General features: G+C 44.7%; 1 protein-coding gene across 2 annotated transcripts in view; it reads right to left on the reverse strand.

Annotated features, from left to right (window-relative positions):
• Positions 1–15,745, reverse strand: part of LOC132406679 (RNA-binding Raly-like protein) — a 1,147,695-nt gene that overhangs the window by 1,055,250 nt on the left and 76,700 nt on the right. The window lies entirely within an intron of this gene.

The following is a 15,745-nucleotide window of genomic DNA, read 5'->3' on the forward strand; positions in this document are numbered from 1 at the left end:
AGGAGACTGAAGGGTGATCTTATAGAGTGTAGGAGACTGAAGGATGATCTTACAGAGAGTAGGAGACTGAAGGATGATCTTATAGAGTGTGGCAGACTGAAGGATCGTCTTATAGAGAGTAGGAGACTGAAGGATGATCTTACAGAGAGTAGGAGGCTGAAGGGTGATCTTATAGAGAGTAGGAGACTGAAGGTTTATCTTACAGAGAGTAGGAGGCTGAAGGGTGATCCTATAGAGAGTAGGAGACTGAAGGGTGATATAGAGATTAGGAGTCTGAAGGGTGATCTTATAGAGAGTAGGAGACTGAAGAGTGATCTTATAGAGAATAGGAGACTGAAGAGTGATCCTATAGAGAGTAGGAGATCGAAGGGTGATCTTACAGAGATTAGGAGACTGAAGGGTGATCGTATAGAGAGTAGGAGACTGAAGGATGATCTTACAGAGTCTAGGAGACTGAATGGTGATCTTATGGAGGGTAGGAGTCTGACGGGTGATCTTATAGAGTGTAGAAGACTGAAGGGTGATCTTATAGAGAGTAGGAGACTGAAGGGTGATCTTATAGAGAGTAGGAGACTGAAGAGTGATCTTATAGAGAGTAGGAGATTGAAGGGTGATATAGAGAGTAGGAGACTGAAGGGTGATCTTATAGAGAGTAGGAGACTGAAGGGTGATCTTATAGAGAGTAGGAGGCTGAAGGGTGATCCTATAGAGAGTAGGAGACTGAAGGGTGATATAGAGAGTAGGAGACTGAAGGGTGATCTTATAGAGAGTAGGAGACTGAAGAGTGATCTTATAGAGCGTAGGAGACTGAAGGGTGATCTTATAGAGCGTAGGAGACTGAAGGATGATCTTATAGAGAGTTGGAGACTGAAGGGTGATCTTATAGAGTGTAGGAGAATGAAGGGTGGTCTTATAGAGTGTGGGAGTCTGAAGGATGATCTTATAGAGAGTAGGAGACTGAAGGGTGATCTTATAAGAAGCAGGAGACTGAAGGGTGATCTTATCGAGAGTAGAAGGCTAAAGGGTGATCTTACAGAGTGTAGGCATCTGAAGGGTGATCGTATAGAGTGTGGGAGACTGAAGGGTGATCTTATAGTGAGTAGGAGACTGAAGGGTGATCTTCCAGAGTGTGGCAGACGGAAGGATGATCTTATAGAGTGTAGAAGACTGAAGGGTGATCTTATAGAGAGTAGGAGACTGAAGGGTGATCTTATAGAGCGTAGGAGAATGAAGGATGATCTTATAGAGAGTTGGAGACTGAACAGTGATCTTATAGAGTGTAGGAGACCGAAGGGTGGTCTTATTAATGTGTGGGAGCCTGAAGGGTGATCTCATAGAGAGTGGCAGGCTGAAGGGTGATCTTATAGATAGTAGGAGACTGAAGGGTGATCTTATCGAGAGTAGGAGATTCAAGGGTGATCTTACAGAGGTTAGGAGTCTGAAGTGTGATCTTATAGAGAGTAGAAGGCTAAAGGGTGATCTTACAGAGTGTAGGCATCTGAAGGGTGATCGTATAGAGTGTGGGAGACTGAAGGTTGATCTTCCAGAGTGTGGCAGATGGAAGGATGATCTTATAGAGTGTAGAAGACTGAAGGGTGATCTTATAGAGAGTAGGAGACTGAAGGGTGATCTTATAGAGCGTAGGAGACTGAAGGATGATCTTATAGAGAGTTGGAGACTGAAGGGTGGTCTTATAGAGTGTGGCAGGCTGAAGGGTGATCTTTCAGAGTGTGGGAGACTGAAGGGTGATCTTATAGAGAGTTGGAGACTGAAGGGTGATCTTCTGTAGAGTAGGAGACTGACGGATGATCTTCCAGAGTGTAGGAGACTGAAGGGTGGTCTTATAGAGTGTGGGAGTCTGAAGGATGATCTTATAGGGAGTAGGAGACTGAAGGATGATCTTATAAGAAGCAGGAGACTGAAGAGTGGTCTTATAGAGATTGGGAGCCTGAAGGGTGATCTTACAGAGAGTAGGAGGCTGAAGGGTGATCTGATAGAGTGTGGGAGACTGAAGGGTGGTCTTATAGAGTTTGGGAGCCTGAAGGGTGATCTTATAGAGTCTGAAATGTGATCTTATAGAGAGTAGGAGGCTGAAGGTGGATCTTACAGAGTGTAGGAGGTTGAAGGGTGATCTTATAGAGTGTAGGAGACTGAAGGGTGATCTTATAGATAGTAGGAGACTGAAGGGTGATCTTATAGAGAGTAGGAGGCTGAAGGTTGATCTTACAGAGTGTAGGAGGTTGAAGGGTGATCTTATAGAGTGTAGTAGACTGAAGGGTGATCTTATAGATAGTAGGAGACTGAAGGTTGATCTTACAGAGTGTAGGAGGTTGAAGGGTGATCTTATAGAGTGTAGGAGACTGAATGATGATCTTATAGAGATTAGGAGTCTGAAGGTTGATTTTACAGAGTGTAGGAGGTTGAAGGGTGATCTTATAGAGTGTAGGAGACTGAAGGGTGATCTTATCGAGAGTAGGAGATTCAAGGGTGATCTTACAGAGGTTAGGAGTCTGAAGTGTGATCTTATAGAGTGTGGGAGCCTGAAGGGTGATCTCATAGAGAGTGGCAGGCTGAAGGGTGATCTTATAGAGAGTAGGAGGCTGAAGGTGGAACTTACAGAGAGTAGGAGGCTGAAGGGTGATCTTATAGAGAGTAGGAGGCTGAAAGGTGATCTTATAGAGAGTAGGAGATCGCAGGGTGATCTTACAGAGATTAGGAGACTGAAGGGTGATTTTATGGAGAGTAGTAGACTGAAGGATGATCTTATAGACAGTAGGAGACTGAAGGGTGATCTTCTCGAGAGTAGGAGATTGAAGGGTTATCTTACAGAGATTAGGAGTCTGAAGTGTGATCTTATAGAGAGTAGAAGGCTAAAGGGTGATCTTACAGAGTGTAGGCATCTGAAGGGTGATCTTATAGAGTGTGGGAGACTGAAGGGTGATCTTATCGTGAGTAGGAGACTGAAGGGTGATCTTCCAGAGTGTGGCAGACGGAAGGATGATCTTATAGAGAGTAGGAGACTGAAGGGTGATCTTATTGAGAGTAGGAGACTGAAGGGTGATTTTATAGAGAGCAGGAGACTGAAGAGTCATCTTATAGAGAGTAGGAGACTGAAGAGTGATCTTATAGAGAGTAGGAGATCGAAGGGTGATCTTAGAGAGATTAGGAGACTGAAGGGTGATCATATAGAGAGTAGGAGACTGAAGGATGAACTTACAGAGTCTAGGAGACTGAATGGTGATCTTATGGAGGGTAGGAGTCTGACGGGTGATCTTATAGACTGTAGGAGACTGAAGGGTGATCTTACAGAGCCTAGGAAACTGAAGGGTGATCTTCTAGAGAGTAGGAGACAGAAGGATGATCTTCCAGAGTGTAGGAGACTGAAGGGTGATATTATAGAGTGTAGGAGACTGAAGGGTGATCTTATAGAGTGTAGGAGACTGAAGGGTGGTCTTATAGAGTGTGGGAGCCTGAAGGGTGATCTCATAGAGAGTGGCAGGCTGAAGGGTGATCTTATAGAGAGTAGGAGGCTGAAGGTGGAACTTACAGAGAGTAGGAGGCTGAAGGGTGATCTTATTGAGAGTAGGAGGCTGAAGGATGATCTTGTAGAGTGTGGGAGAATGAAGGGTGGTCTTATAGAGTGTGGGAGTCTGAAGGATGATCTTATAGAGAGTAGGAGACTGAAGGGTGATCTTATAAGAAGCAGGAGACTGAAGATTGGTCTTATAGAGTTTGGGAGCCTGAAGGGTGATCTTCTAGAGAGTAGGAGGCTGAAGGGTGATCTGATAGAGTGTGGGAGACTGAAGGGTGGTCTTATAGAGTTTGGGAGCCTGAAGGGTGATCTTATAGAGAGTAGGAGTCTGAAATGTGATCTTATAGAGAGTAGGAGGCTGAAGGTGGATCTTACAGGGAGTAGGAGGCTGAAGGGCGATCTTATAGAGAGTAGGAGGCTGAAGGGTCATCTTATAGAGAGTAGGAGGCTGAAGGTTGATCTTATAGACAGTAGGAGACTGAAGGGTGATCTTCTCGAGAGTAGGAGATTGAAGGGTTATCTTACAGAGATTAGGAGTCTGAAGTGTGATCTTATAGAGAGTAGAAGGCTAAAGGGTGATCTTACAGAGTGTAGGCATCTGAAGGGTGATCTTATAGAGTGTGGGAGACTGAAGGGTGATCTTATCGTGAGTAGGAGACTGAAGGGTGATCTTCCAGAGTGTGGCAGACGGAAGGATGATCTTATAGAGAGTAGGAGACTGAAGGGTGATCTTATTGAGAGTAGGAGACTGAAGGGTGATTTTATAGAGAGCAGGAGACTGAAGAGTCATCTTATAGAGAGTAGGAGACTGAAGAGTGATCTTATAGAGAGTAGGAGATCGAAGGGTGATCTTAGAGAGATTAGGAGACTGAAGGGTGATCATATAGAGAGTAGGAGACTGAAGGATGAACTTACAGAGTCTAGGAGACTGAATGGTGATCTTATGGAGGGTAGGAGTCTGACGGGTGATCTTATAGACTGTAGGAGACTGAAGGGTGATCTTACAGAGCCTAGGAAACTGAAGGGTGATCTTCTAGAGAGTAGGAGACAGAAGGATGATCTTCCAGAGTGTAGGAGACTGAAGGGTGATATTATAGAGTGTAGGAGACTGAAGGGTGATCTTATAGAGTGTAGGAGACTGAAGGGTGGTCTTATAGAGTGTGGGAGCCTGAAGGGTGATCTCATAGAGAGTGGCAGGCTGAAGGGTGATCTTATAGAGAGTAGGAGGCTGAAGGTGGAACTTACAGAGAGTAGGAGGCTGAAGGGTGATCTTATTGAGAGTAGGAGGCTGAAGGATGATCTTGTAGAGTGTGGGAGAATGAAGGGTGGTCTTATAGAGTGTGGGAGTCTGAAGGATGATCTTATAGAGAGTAGGAGACTGAAGGGTGATCTTATAAGAAGCAGGAGACTGAAGATTGGTCTTATAGAGTTTGGGAGCCTGAAGGGTGATCTTCTAGAGAGTAGGAGGCTGAAGGGTGATCTGATAGAGTGTGGGAGACTGAAGGGTGGTCTTATAGAGTTTGGGAGCCTGAAGGGTGATCTTATAGAGAGTAGGAGTCTGAAATGTGATCTTATAGAGAGTAGGAGGCTGAAGGTGGATCTTACAGGGAGTAGGAGGCTGAAGGGCGATCTTATAGAGAGTAGGAGGCTGAAGGGTCATCTTATAGAGAGTAGGAGGCTGAAGGTTGATCTTACAGAGTGTAGGAGGTTGAAGGGTGATCTTATAGAGTGTAGGAGACTGAAGGGTGATCTTATAGACAGTAGGAGACTGAAGGGTGATCTTATCGAGAGTAGGAGATTGAAGGGTGATCTTACAGAGGTTAGGAGTCTGAAGTGTGATCTAATAGAGTGTAGAAGGCTAAAGGGTGATCTTACAGAGTGTAGGCATCTGAAGGGTGATCGTACAGAGTGTGGGAGACTGAAGGGTGATCTTATAGTGAGTAGGAGACTGAAGAGTGATCTTCCAGAGTGTGGCAGACGGAAGGATGATCTTATAGAGTGTAGGAGACTGAAGGGTGATCTTATAAGAAGCAGGAGACTGAAGAGTGGTCTTATAGATTTTGGGAGCCTGAAGGGTGACCTTCTAGAGAGTAGGAGGCTGAAGGGTGATCTGATAGAGTGTGGGAGACTGAAGGATGATCTTATAGAGTGTAGGAGACTGAAGGGTGATCTTATAAGAAGCAGGAGACTGAAGAGTGGTCTTATAGATTTTGGGAGCCTGAAGGGTGACCTTCTAGAGAGTAAGAGGCTGAAGGGTGATCTGATAGAGTGTGGGAGACTGAAGGATGATCTTCCAGAGAGTAGGAGTCTGAAATGTGATCTTATAGAGAGTAGGAGGCTGAAGGTGGATCTTACAGGGAGTAGGAGGCTGAAGGGTGATCTTATAGAGAGTAGGAGGCTGAAATGTGATCTTATAGAGAGTAGGAGGCTGAAGGTGGATCTTACAGGGAGTAGGAGGCTGAAGGGTGATCTTATAGAGAGTAGGAGGCTGAAGGGTGATCTTATAGAGAGTAGGAGGCTGAAGGTTGATCTTACAGAGAGTAGGAGACTGAAGGATGATCTTATAGAGTGTGGCAGACTGAAGGATCGTCTTATAGAGAGTAGGAGACTGAAGGATGATCTTACAGAGTGTAGGATGTTGAAGGGTGATCTTATAGAGTGCAGGAGACTGAAGGGTGATCTTATAGAGTGTAGGAGACTGAAGGATGATCTTACAGAGAGTAGGAGACTGAAGGATGATCTTATAGAGTGTGGCAGACTGAAGGATCGTCTTATAGAGAGTAGGAGACTGAAGGATGATCTTACAGAGAGTAGGAGGCTGAAGGGTGATCTTATAGAGAGTAGAAGGCTAAAGGGTTATCTTACAGAGTGTAGGCATCTGAAGGGTGATCGTATAGAGTGTGGGAGACTGAAGGGTGATCTTATAATGAGTAGGAGACTGAAGGGTGATCTTCCAGAGTGTGGCAGATGGAAGGATGATCTTATAGAGTGTAGAAGACTGAAGGATGATCTTCCAGAGTGTAGGAGACTGAAGGGTGATATTATAGAGTGTAGGAGACTGAAGGGTGATCTTATAGAGTGTAGGAGACTGAAGGGTGGTCTTATAGAGTGTGGGAGACTGAAGGGTGATCTTATAGAGAGTAGGAGACTGAAGGATGATCTTCCAGAGTGTAGGAGACTGAAGGGTGATATTATAGAGTGTAGGAGACTGAAGGGTGATCTTATAGAGTGTAGGAGACTGAAGGATGGTCTTATAGAGTGTGGGAGCCTGAAGGGTGATCTTATAGAGAGTAGGAGTCTGAAATGTGATCTTATAGAGAGTAGGAGGCTGAAGGTGGATCTTACAGGGAGTAGGAGGCTGAAGGGTGATCTTATAGAGAGTAGGAGGCTGAAGGGTGATCTTATAGAGAGTAGGAGGCTGAAGGTTGATCTTACAGAGTGTAGGAGGTTGAAGGGTGATCTTATAGAGTGTAGGAGACTGAAGGGTGATCTTATAGACAGTAGGAGACTGAAGGGTGATCTTATCGAGAGTAGGAGATTGAAGGGTGATCTTACAGAGGTTAGGAGTCTGAAGTGTGATCTTATAGAGCGTAGAAGGCTAAAGGGTGATCTTACAGAGTGTAGGCATCTGAAGGGTGATCGTATAGAGTGTGGGAGACTGAAGGGTGATCTTATAGTGAGTAGGAGACTGAAGGGTGATCTTCCAGAGTGTGGCAGATGGAAGGATGATCTTATAGAGTGTAGGAGACTGAAGGGTGATCTTATAAGAAGCAGGAGACTGAAGAGTGGTCTTATAGATTTTGGGAGCCTGAAGGGTGACCTTCTAGAGAGTAGGAGGCTGAAGGGTGATCTGATAGAGTGTGGGAGACTGAAGGATGATCTTATAGAGAGTAGGAGACTGAAGGATGATCTTCCAGAGTGTAGGAGACTGAAGGGTGATATTATAGAGTGTAGGAGACTGAAGGGTGATCTTATAGAGTGTAGGAGACTGAAGGATGGTCTTATAGAGTGTGGGAGCCTGAAGGGTGATCTCATAGAGAGTGGCAGGCTGAAGGGTGATCTTATAGAGAGTAGGAGGCTGAAGGTGGAACTTACAGAGAGTAGGAGGCTGAAGGGTGATCTTATTGAGAGTAGGAGGCTGAAGGATGATCTTGTAGAGTGTGGGAGAATGAAGGGTGGTCTTATAGAGTGTGGGAGTCTGAAGGATGATCTTATAGAGAGTAGGAGACTGAAGGGTGATCTTATAAGAAGCAGGAGACTGAAGAGTGGTCTTATAGAGTTTGGGAGCCTGAAGGGTGATCTTCTAGAGAGTAGGAGGCTGAAGGGTGATCTGATAGAGTGTGGGAGACTGAAGGGTGGTCTTATAGAGTTTGGGAGCCTGAAGGGTGATCTTATAGAGAGTAGGAGTCTGAAATGTGATCTTATAGAGAGTAGGAGGCTGAAGGTGGATCTTACAGGGAGTAGGAGGCTGAAGGGTGATCTTATAGAGAGTAGGAGCCTGAAGGGTGATCTTATAGAGAGTAGGAGGCTGAAGGTTGATCTTACAGAGTGTAGGAGGTTGAAGGGTGATCTTATAGAGTGTAGGAGACTGAAGGGTGATCTTATAGACAGTAGGAGACTGAAGGGTGATCTTATCGAGAGTAGGAGATTGAAGGGTGATCTTACAGAGGTTAGGAGTCTGAAGTGTGATCTTATAGAGTGTAGAAGGCTAAAGGGTGATCTTACAGAGTGTAGGCATCTGAAGGGTGATCGTATAGAGTGTGGGAGACTGAAGGGTGATCTTATAGTGAGTAGGAGACTGAAGGGTGATCTTCCAGAGTGTGGCAGACGGAAGGATGATCTTATAGAGTGTAGGAGACTGAAGGGTGATCTTATAAGAAGCAGGAGACTGAAGAGTGGTCTTATAGATTTTGGGAGCCTGAAGGGTGACCTTCTAGAGAGTAGGAGGCTGAAGGGTGATCTGATAGAGTGTGGGAGACTGAAGGATGATCTTATAGAGTGTAGGAGACTGAAGGGTGATCTTATAAGAAGCAGGAGACTGAAGAGTGGTCTTATAGATTTTGGGAGCCTGAAGGGTGACCTTCTAGAGAGTAGGAGGCTGAAGGGTGATCTGATAGAGTGTGGGAGACTGAAGGATGATCTTCCAGAGAGTAGGAGTCTGAAATGTGATCTTGTAGAGAGTAGGAGGCTGAAGGTGGATCTTACAGGGAGTAGGAGGCTGAAGGGTGATCTTATAGAGAGTAGGAGGCTGAAATGTGATCTTATAGAGAGTAGGAGGCTGAAGGTGGATCTTACAGGGAGTAGGAGGCTGAAGGGTGATCTTATAGAGAGTAGGAGGCTGAAGGGTGATCTTATAGAGAGTAGGAGGCAGAAGGTTGATCTTACAGAGTGTAGGAGGTTGAAGGGTGATCTTATAGAGTGCAGGAGACTGAAGGGTGATCTTATAGAAAGTAGGAGACTGAAGGGTGATCTTATCGAGAGTAGGAGATTGAACGGTGATCTTACAGAGGTTAGGAGTCTGAAGTGTGATCTTATAGAGAGTAGAAGGCTAAAGGGTTATCTTACAGAGTGTAGGCATCTGAAGGGTGATCGTATAGAGTGTGGGAGACTGAAGGGTGATCTTATAATGAGTAGGAGACTGAAGGGTGATCTTCCAGAGTGTGGCAGACGGAAGGATGATCTTATAGAGTGTAGAAGACTGAAGGGTGATCTTGTAGAGAGTAGGAGACTGAAGGATGATCTTACAGAGTCTAGGAGACTGAATGGTGATCTTATGGAGGGTAGGAGTCTGACGGGTGATCTTATAGACTGTAGGAGACTGAAGGGTGATCTTACAGAGCCTAGGAAACTGAAGGGTGATCTTATAGAGAGTAGGAGACAGAAGGGTGATCTTCTAGAGAGTAGGAGACTGAAGGATGATCTTCCAGAGTGTAGGAGACTGAAGGTTGATATTATAGAGTGTAGAAGGGTGATCTTATAGAGTGTAGGAGACTGAAGGGTGATCTTATAGAGAGTAGTAGACTGAAGGGTGATCTTATAGAGCGTAGGAGACTGAAGGATGATCTTATAGAGAGCTCGATTCTGAAGGGTGATCTTATAGAGTGTAGGAGACTGAAGGGTGAACTTACAGAGTGTGGGAGACTGACGGATGATCTTATAGAGAGTAGGAGACTGAAGAGTGATCTTATAGAGTGTAGGAGACTAAAGGGTGATTGTATAGAGAGTAGTAGACTGAAGGATGATCTTATAGAGAGCAGGAGACTGAAGGGTGAACTTATAATGTGTAGGAGACAGAAGGTTGGTCTTATAGAGTTTGGGAGCATGACGGGTGATCTTATAGAGAGTAGGAGGCTGAAGGGTGATCTTATAGAGAGTAGGAGGCTGAATGATGATCTTATAGAGATTAGGAGTCTGAAGGGTGATCTTATAGAGAGTAGGAGACTGCAGGATGGTCTTATAGGGAGTAGGAGACTGAAGGATGATCTTATAGAGAGCAGGAGACTGAAGGGTGATCTTACAGAGAGTAGGAGACTGAAGGATGATCTTATAGAGAGCAGGAGACTGAAGGGTGATCTTATAAAATGTAAGAGACTGAAGGTTGCTCTTATAGAGTTTGGGAGCATGAAGGGTGATCTTATAGAGAGTAGGAGACTGAAGGTTGATCTTACAGAGAGTAGGAGGCTGAAGGGTGATCCTATAGAGAGTTGGAGACTGAAGGGTGATATAGAGATTAGGAGTCTGAAGGGTGATCTTACAGAGAGTAGGAGGCTGAAGGGTGAGCCTATAGAGAGTTGGAGACTGAAGGGTGATATAGAGATTAGGAGTCTGAAGGGTGATCTTACAGTGTGGGAGACTGAAGGATGATCTTACAGAGAGTAGGAGACTGAAGGGTGATCTTATAGAGAGTAGGAGACTGAAGGGTGATCTTATAGAGTGTAGGAGACTGAAGGATGATCTTACAGAGAGTAGGAGACTGAAGGATGATCTTATAGAGTGTGGCAGACTGAAGGATCGTCTTATAGAGAGTAGGAGACTGAAGGATGATCTTACAGAGAGTAGGAGTCTGAAGGGTGATCTTATAGAGAGTAGGAGACTGAAGGGTGATATAGAGATTAGGAGTCTGAAGGGTGATCTTATAGAGAGTAGGAGACTGAAGAGTGATCTTATAGAGAATAGGAGACTGAAGAGTGATCTTATAGAGAGTAGGAGATCGAAGGGTGATCTTACAGAGATTAGGAGACTGAAGGGTGATCGTATAGAGAGTAGGAGACTGAAGGATGATCTTACAGAGTCTAGGAGACTGAATGGTGATCTTATGGAGGGTAGGAGTCTGACGGGTGATCTTATAGAGTGTAGAAGACTGAAGGGTGATCTTATAGAGAGTAGGAGACTGAAGGGTGATCTTATAGAGAGTAGGAGACTGAAGAGTGATCTTATAGAGAGTAGGAGACTGAAGGGTGATATAGAGAGTAGGAGACTGAAGGGTGATCTTATAGAGAGTAGGAGACTGAAGGGTGATCTTATAGAGAGTAGGAGGCTGAAGGGTGATCCTATAGAGAGTAGGAGACTGAAGGGTGATATAGAGAGTAGGAGACTGAAGGGTGATCTTATAGAGAGTAGGAGACTGAAGAGTGATCTTATAGAGAATAGGAGACTGAAGAGTGATCTTATAGAGAGTAGGAGATCGAAGGGTGATCTTACAGAGATTAGGAGTCTGAAGGGTGATCTTATAGAGAGTAGGAGACTGAAGGATGGTCTTATAGGGAGTAGGAGACTGAAGGATGATCTTATAGAGAGCAGGAGACTGAAGGGTGATCTTATAGAGAGCAGGAGACTGAAGGGTGATCTTATAGAGTGTAGGAGACTGAAGGGTGTTCTTACAGAGAGTAGGAGACTGAAGGATGATCTTATAGAGAGCAGGAGACTGAAGGGTGATCTTATAAAATGTAGGAGACTGAAGGTTGGTCTTATAGAGTTTGGGAGCATGAAGGGTGATCTAATAGAGAGTAGGAGGCTGAATGATGATCTTATAGAGATTAGGATTCTGAAGGGTGATCTTATAGAGAGTAGGAGACTGAAGGTTGATCTTACAGAGAGTAGGAGGCTGAAGGGTGATCCTATAGAGAGTTGGAGACTGAAGGGTGATATAGAGATTAGGAGTCTGAAGGGTGATCTAACAGTGTGGGAGACTGAAGGATGATCTTACAGAGAGTAGGAGACTGAAGGGTGATCTTATAGAGAGTAGGAGACTGAAGGGTGATCTTATAGAGTGTAGGAGACTGAAGGATGATCTTACAGAGAGTAGGAGACTGAAGGATGATCTTATAGAGTGTGGCAGACTGAAGGATCGTCTTATAGAGAGTAGGAGACTGAAGGATGATCTTACAGAGAGTAGGAGGCTGAAGGGTGATCTTATAGAGAGTAGGAGACTGAAGGTTGATCTTACAGAGAGTAGGAGGCTGAAGGGTGATCCTATAGAGAGTAGGAGACTGAAGGGTGATATAGAGATTAGGAGTCTGAAGGGTGATCTTATAGAGAGTAGGAGACTGAAGAGTGATCTTATAGAGAATAGGAGACTGAAGAGTGATCTTATAGAGAGTAGGAGATCGAAGGGTGATCTTACAGAGATTAGGAGACTGAAGGGTGATCGTATAGAGAGTAGGAGACTGAAGGATGATCTTACAGAGTCTAGGAGACTGAATGGTGATCTTATGGAGGGTAGGAGTCTGACGGGTGATCTTATAGAGTGTAGAAGACTGAAGGGTGATCTTATAGAGAGTAGGAGACTGAAGGGTGATCTTATAGAGAGTAGGAGACTGAAGAGTGATCTTATAGAGAGTAGGAGATTGAAGGGTGATATAGAGAGTAGGAGACTGAAGGGTGATCTTATAGAGAGTAGGAGACTGAAGGGTGATCTTATAGAGAGTAGGAGGCTGAAGGGTGATCCTATAGAGAGTAGGAGACTGAAGGGTGATATAGAGAGTAGGAGACTGAAGGGTGATCTTATAGAGAGTAGGAGACTGAAGAGTGATCTTATAGAGCGTAGGAGACTGAAGGGTGATCTTATAGAGCGTAGGAGACTGAAGGATGATCTTATAGAGAGTTGGAGACTGAAGGGTGATCTTATAGAGTGTAGGAGAATGAAGGGTGGTCTTATAGAGTGTGGGAGTCTGAAGGATGATCTTATAGAGAGTAGGAGACTGAAGGGTGATCTTATAAGAAGCAGGAGACTGAAGGGTGATCTTATCGAGAGTAGAAGGCTAAAGGGTGATCTTACAGAGTGTAGGCATCTGAAGGGTGATCGTATAGAGTGTGGGAGACTGAAGGGTGATCTTATAGTGAGTAGGAGACTGAAGGGTGATCTTCCAGAGTGTGGCAGATGGAAGGATGATCTTATAGAGTGTAGAAGACTGAAGGGTGATCTTATAGAGAGTAGGAGACTGAAGGGTGATCTTATAGAGCGTAGGAGAATGAAGGATGATCTTATAGAGAGTTGGAGACTGAACAGTGATCTTATAGAGTGTAGGAGACCGAAGGGTGGTCTTATTAATGTGTGGGAGCCTGAAGGGTGATCTCATAGAGAGTGGCAGGCTGAAGGGTGATCTTATAGATAGTAGGAGACTGAAGGGTGATCTTATCGAGAGTAGGAGATTCAAGGGTGATCTTACAGAGGTTAGGAGTCTGAAGTGTGATCTTATAGAGAGTAGAAGGCTAAAGGGTGATCTTACAGAGTGTAGGCATCTGAAGGGTGATCGTATAGAGTGTGGGAGACTGAAGGTTGATCTTCCAGAGTGTGGCAGATGGAAGGATGATCTTATAGAGTGTAGAAGACTGAAGGGTGATCTTATAGAGAGTAGGAGACTGAAGGGTGATCTTATAGAGCGTAGGAGACTGAAGGATGATCTTATAGAGAGTTGGAGACTGAAGGGTGGTCTTATAGAGTGTGGCAGGCTGAAGGGTGATCTTTCAGAGTGTGGGAGACTGAAGGGTGATCTTATAGAGAGTTGGAGACTGAAGGGTGATCTTCTGTAGAGTAGGAGACTGACGGATGATCTTCCAGAGTGTAGGAGACTGAAGGGTGGTCTTATAGAGTGTGGGAGTCTGAAGGATGATCTTATAGGGAGTAGGAGACTGAAGGATGATCTTATAAGAAGCAGGAGACTGAAGAGTGGTCTTATAGAGTTTGGGAGCCTGAAGGGTGATATTACAGAGAGTAGGAGGCTGAAGGGTGATCTGATAGAGTGTGGGAGACTGAAGGGTGGTCTTATAGAGTTTGGGAGCCTGAAGGGTGATCTTATAGAGTCTGAAATGTGATCTTATAGAGAGTAGGAGGCTGAAGGTGGATCTTACAGAGTGTAGGAGGTTGAAGGGTGATCTTATAGAGTGTAGGAGACTGAAGGGTGATCTTATAGATAGTAGGAGACTGAAGGGTGATCTTATAGAGAGTAGGAGGCTGAAGGTTGATCTTACAGAGTGTAGGAGGTTGAAGGGTGATCTTATAGAGTGTAGGAGACTGAAGGGTGATCTTATAGATAGTAGGAGACTGAAGGTTGATCTTACAGAGTGTAGGAGGTTGAAGGGTGATCTTATAGAGTGTAGGAGACTGAAGGGTGATCTTATAGAGAGTAGGAGGCTGAAGGTTGATTTTACAGAGTGTAGGAGGTTGAAGGGTGATATAGAGTGTAGGAGACTGAAGGGTGATCTTATCGAGAGTAGGAGATTCAAGGGTGATCTTACAGAGGTTAGGAGTCTGAAGTGTGATCTTATAGAGAGTAGAAGGCTAAAGGGTGATCTTACAGAGTCTAGGCATCTGAAGGGTGATCGTATAGAGTGTGGGAGACTGAAGGATGATCTTCCAGAGTGTGGCAGACTGAAGGATGATCTTATAGAGAGTAGGAGACTGAAGAGTGACCTTATAGAGAGTAGGAGATCGCAGGGTGATCTTACAGAGATTAGGAGACTGAAGGGTGATTTTATGGAGAGTAGTAGACTGAAGGATGATCTTATAGAGAGCAGGAGACTGAAGGGTGATCTTATAATGTGTAGGAGACTGAAGGTTGGTCTTATAGAGTTTGGGAGCATGAAGGGTGATCTTATAGAGAGTAGGAGGCTGAAGGGTGATATAGAGAGTAGGAGGCTGAATGATGATCTTATAGAGATTAGGAGTCTGAAGGGTGATCTTATAGAGAGTAGGAGACTGAAGGATGGTCTTATAGGGAGTAGGAGACTGAAGGGTGATCTTATAGAGAGCAGGAGACTGAAGGGTGATCTTATAGAGAGTTGGAGACTGAAGGGTGATCTTATAGTGTGTGGGAGCCTGAAGGGTGATCTCATAGAGAGTGGCAGGCTGAAGGGTGATCTTATAGAGAGTAGGAGGCTGAAGGTGGAACTTACAGAGAGTAGGAGGCTGAAAGGTGATCTTATAGAGAGTAGGAGGCTGAGGGTTGATCTTATAGAGAGTAGGAGGTTGAAGGGTGATCTTATAGAGTGTAGGAGACTGAAGGGTGATCTTATAGACAGTAGGATACTGAAGGGTGATCTTCTCGAGAGTAGGAGATTGAAGGGTTATCTTACAGAGATTAGGAGTCTGAAGTGTGATCTTATAGAGAGTAGAAGGCTAAAGGGTGATCTTACAGAGTGTAGGCATCTGAAGGGTGATCTTATAGAGTGTGGGAGACTGAAGGGTGATCTTATCGTGAGTAGGAGACTGAAGGGTGATCTTCCAGAGTGTGGCAGACGGAAGGATGATCTTATAGAGAGTAGGAGACTGAAGGGTGATCTTATAGAGAGTAGGAGACTGAAGGGTGATTTTATAGAGAGCAGGAGACTGAAGAGTCATCTTATAGAGAGTAGGAGACTGAAGAGTGATCTTATAGAGAGTAGGAGATCGAAGGGTGATCTTAGAGAGATTAGGAGCCTGAAGGGTGATCATATAGAGAGTAGGAGACTGAAGGATGAACTTACAGAGTCTAGGAGACTGAATGGTGATCTTATGGAGGGTAGGAGTCTGACGGGTGATCTTATAGACTGTAGGAGACTGAAGGGTGATCTTACAGAGCCTAGGAAACTGAAGGGTGATCTTCTAGAGAGTAGGAGACAGAAGGATGATCTTCCAGAGTGTAGGAGACTGAAGGGTGATATTATAGAGTGTAGGAGACTGAAGGGTGATCTTATAGAGTGTAGGAGACTGAAGGGTGGTCTTATAGAGTGTGG

This window comes from Hypanus sabinus, chromosome 17 (genome assembly GCF_030144855.1).
Source record: "Hypanus sabinus isolate sHypSab1 chromosome 17, sHypSab1.hap1, whole genome shotgun sequence".
NCBI classification, from domain to species: Eukaryota; Metazoa; Chordata; class Chondrichthyes; order Myliobatiformes; family Dasyatidae; genus Hypanus; species Hypanus sabinus.